Consider the following 2974-nt stretch of genomic DNA (forward strand, 5'->3'; position numbering starts at 1 on the left):
GGGCGGAGCCGTCGCCCACGCCCCGCCCCCGGAGCTGGGCCCCTAGAGGGCGACTCTGGGGGACTGGAGCCCGCACCCTTGGGAGGCGCAGGAGGGCACACTCTCTGCCACCCCCAGCCTGGGCAGGCCCACGCCTAGGAGCACGATCTAACTGTCCCACTGTCCTGGCTCTGCAGTTGGCAAACCGGTGTGAACCGCTCCCTGCTCAGGTCCCTTTGAATGTCACCCTCCTGCATCACAGCATCATTTCAGCCCTGTGCGGAAGTTCACCTGAGAGCACCCTGCGGGGGGGGGAAAGCTGGGAGGCAAGTGAGGCTCACGGAAATCACCGACTGCCTCCTGAGACAAGCCAGCCAGCAGGCGCCGGGCTCCTGGCGCTGGCCACGTTTACGGGCGCGTCCACAGCGGCTTTTACTCCTGGGCATTGACTTAGTGTTTCCACAGAGGACATCTCAGATCTAGGCCACAGAATGCTCCCTTCCAGACGGAAGCCAGCAGCCTCCACAGCCTCCCAGTGCGGTGGCTGCCCCCCAGACTCTGGAATCCAGCTCCTGGGTCAACACCATTCCCCAACTGGCTTCCTCTTGGTGTATTTCCTGATGTTATGGGTGGAGAGGGGTGGATGGAATGAGGGAAAGGAAGGATGCTTTTTTTTAAATTTCTCCTCCAAAACCTTTCAGGATAGGTTAGAAATAGTGACCAAAAACATTTCCCTCCCACTCCCCACCCCTTTAGTTATTTCAAATAAACACAGGCCAGGCAGTTTGTCTGGCACCAGGCCAAAAATGCCCTCGGGTCAAAAAGCAGGGTTCCAATTAGGCACCAGGGCACATGCCTGCAGTTCCAGCACCTGAGTCAGGAGTTCGGGACCAATCTAGGAACCATAGTGAGAGCCTATTTAAAAAAAAAAAAAAAGCTTAGGATTCATTTAATACTTGGATATACAACCAATATGCTAGAGTGCTTCCTTTTAAAAAAGAGAGAGAATTTTAATATTTATTTTTTTAGTTCTCTGGCGAGTCTCTGGGTTCAATACAGCAAAACAAACAAAACCAAAAATCTATTTTTTAGTTCTCGGCGGACACAACATCTTTGTATGTGGTGCTGAGGATGGAACCCGGGCCGCATGCATGCCAGGCGAGTGCGCTACCGCTTGAGCCACATCCCCAGCCCCAAGTGCTTCTTTTTTTAACTTTTTTTGTGGTGATCAAACCCAGTGCCTCACACATGCCAGGCAAGCGCTCTGTCAGTGTACACACCCAGCTCCAAGATTCTATTTTTTGTTGTTCAGTACCAGGACATTGAACCCAGGGGCACTCTACTACTGAGGTACACCCCAACCCTTTTTCCTTTTTGCCCAGGCTGGCCTAGACTGCAGTCCCACCTTAGCCTTCCAAGTTGCTGGAGGGCATGGCCCCCATGCCAGGCTCAGGGTGTGTTTTGTTTTGTTTTTAATACAGAAGACACAGGGACAATCTAGGGTTCCTCATGTGCTCCAGCTATGACAGGAGGATCCCCAGCAATTAGGAGAGCTTATGCCTGTGGTGCACACAGTTTTGGAGGACATGCATGTCCTGTTTGTGCTGGTTAATGGACAGCCCGACACTGTAGTGAAGAATGGATTTGGGGTAGGGTGCTGGCTTTTGAACACCGCGGCCTTGTAGCCTGAGTGTCTGGGCCTTATTTTAGTCACCCTTTCCCATTGTTTTTAAAGTGTATTTTTAAGAGATCTGACAAACTACATTCTACTGACTTTCAAAGGAATAAGAATGAAAGAAAACAAAGATAAAACAACGCAAAACACACAAATCCAAATCCAGATGCTTTATTTAAAATGATGAACAAATTTCATCCCAGTGAAAATTAAAAATACCAATCCAATGGCAGACCCATGGGCATTCCATGGCAGGCCCACAGTGAGAGGGAGCAGAACCAGGGGTGGCTCAGGAGGCAGCCCAGTTCTTCTGTGGTTTCCTGTCACCCGCCGGCCAGGGCCAGTTCTCCACCAGGGAGATTTGCAGGGGCTAGGATTCAAGGGTTTGAACTTACAGGGAGACAAAGTTGAGAGCCACAACCTAGGGGCCCATTTCATCTAGTTTTGCTGAAAACAATGTAACATGATGTAACATCTTCACAAAAGACAGGAAGGGAGGGGCAGGAGGAGCCAGAGCATCACACATCAAAACCACTTCTCTGGGAAAGCTACACACAGCCTGAAGAACCCACAGCCACACGCACCTGTTACTTGCCACACAGTACTTTTTACCACAGTGCAAGGTTCTGTTCCATCCCACACTCTGGTCCAAAGTCCTTGGCTCAAGGCAGAGACTAAGTTTATAAAGCACTTGCACCAGCACCTTCCCCTGCCGACCCTTAGTTTAGAAACCTTAAGCCACTCCACAGAGAAGCCGTGGGCGGACTCAGGTACGCTGGCATAAGGCTAGCTAGCTGAGGTCCCTCACCAGGAGCTAACGAACCTGCATTCAGCGAGGCAGACACTTGCTTTTCTAGTTGTGTTAATGAGACAGGCTGGTGCTAATGAGACCCGCTGGGTCTCCCTGCCCTGACCAGCCACCCTGGTGAACACACAGTCACTGTCCACTAAGGTCAGGGGCCCAGGCTTGTCCCAGCACCAGATCTGCTGAGCACTTGAATTACTGAAGAAGTGGGCAGCCACGTAGAACGAGATGTGAACAGTGCCCCAGCTTCAGCAGCCCTCCCTTCAAGGGCAGCCATGAACATCCCAGGACCACTCTGGGGACCTGCGCAGCACTGGATTCTCCCATTCCTGAAGACCCAAGGCCCTCAAGGTGTCTGTGCCCCTACTCCTGTTGCTCCTCCCCAGCTCCTCCCTATCAGGTGGTGCTGGTGTGAAATTCCTTCTCCCAGGACCACTGTCTTGGAGAACAACCCCTGGAGATGGCTGCGGGATGCAGCCATCCTCCTTCCTTCCTGCTGACACCACTCAAGGTGA

Source organism: Spermophilus citellus, assembly GCF_964194105.1.
Source record: "Spermophilus citellus genome assembly, chromosome: 17".
In the NCBI taxonomy this organism is placed as follows: Eukaryota; Metazoa; Chordata; class Mammalia; order Rodentia; family Sciuridae; genus Spermophilus; species Spermophilus citellus.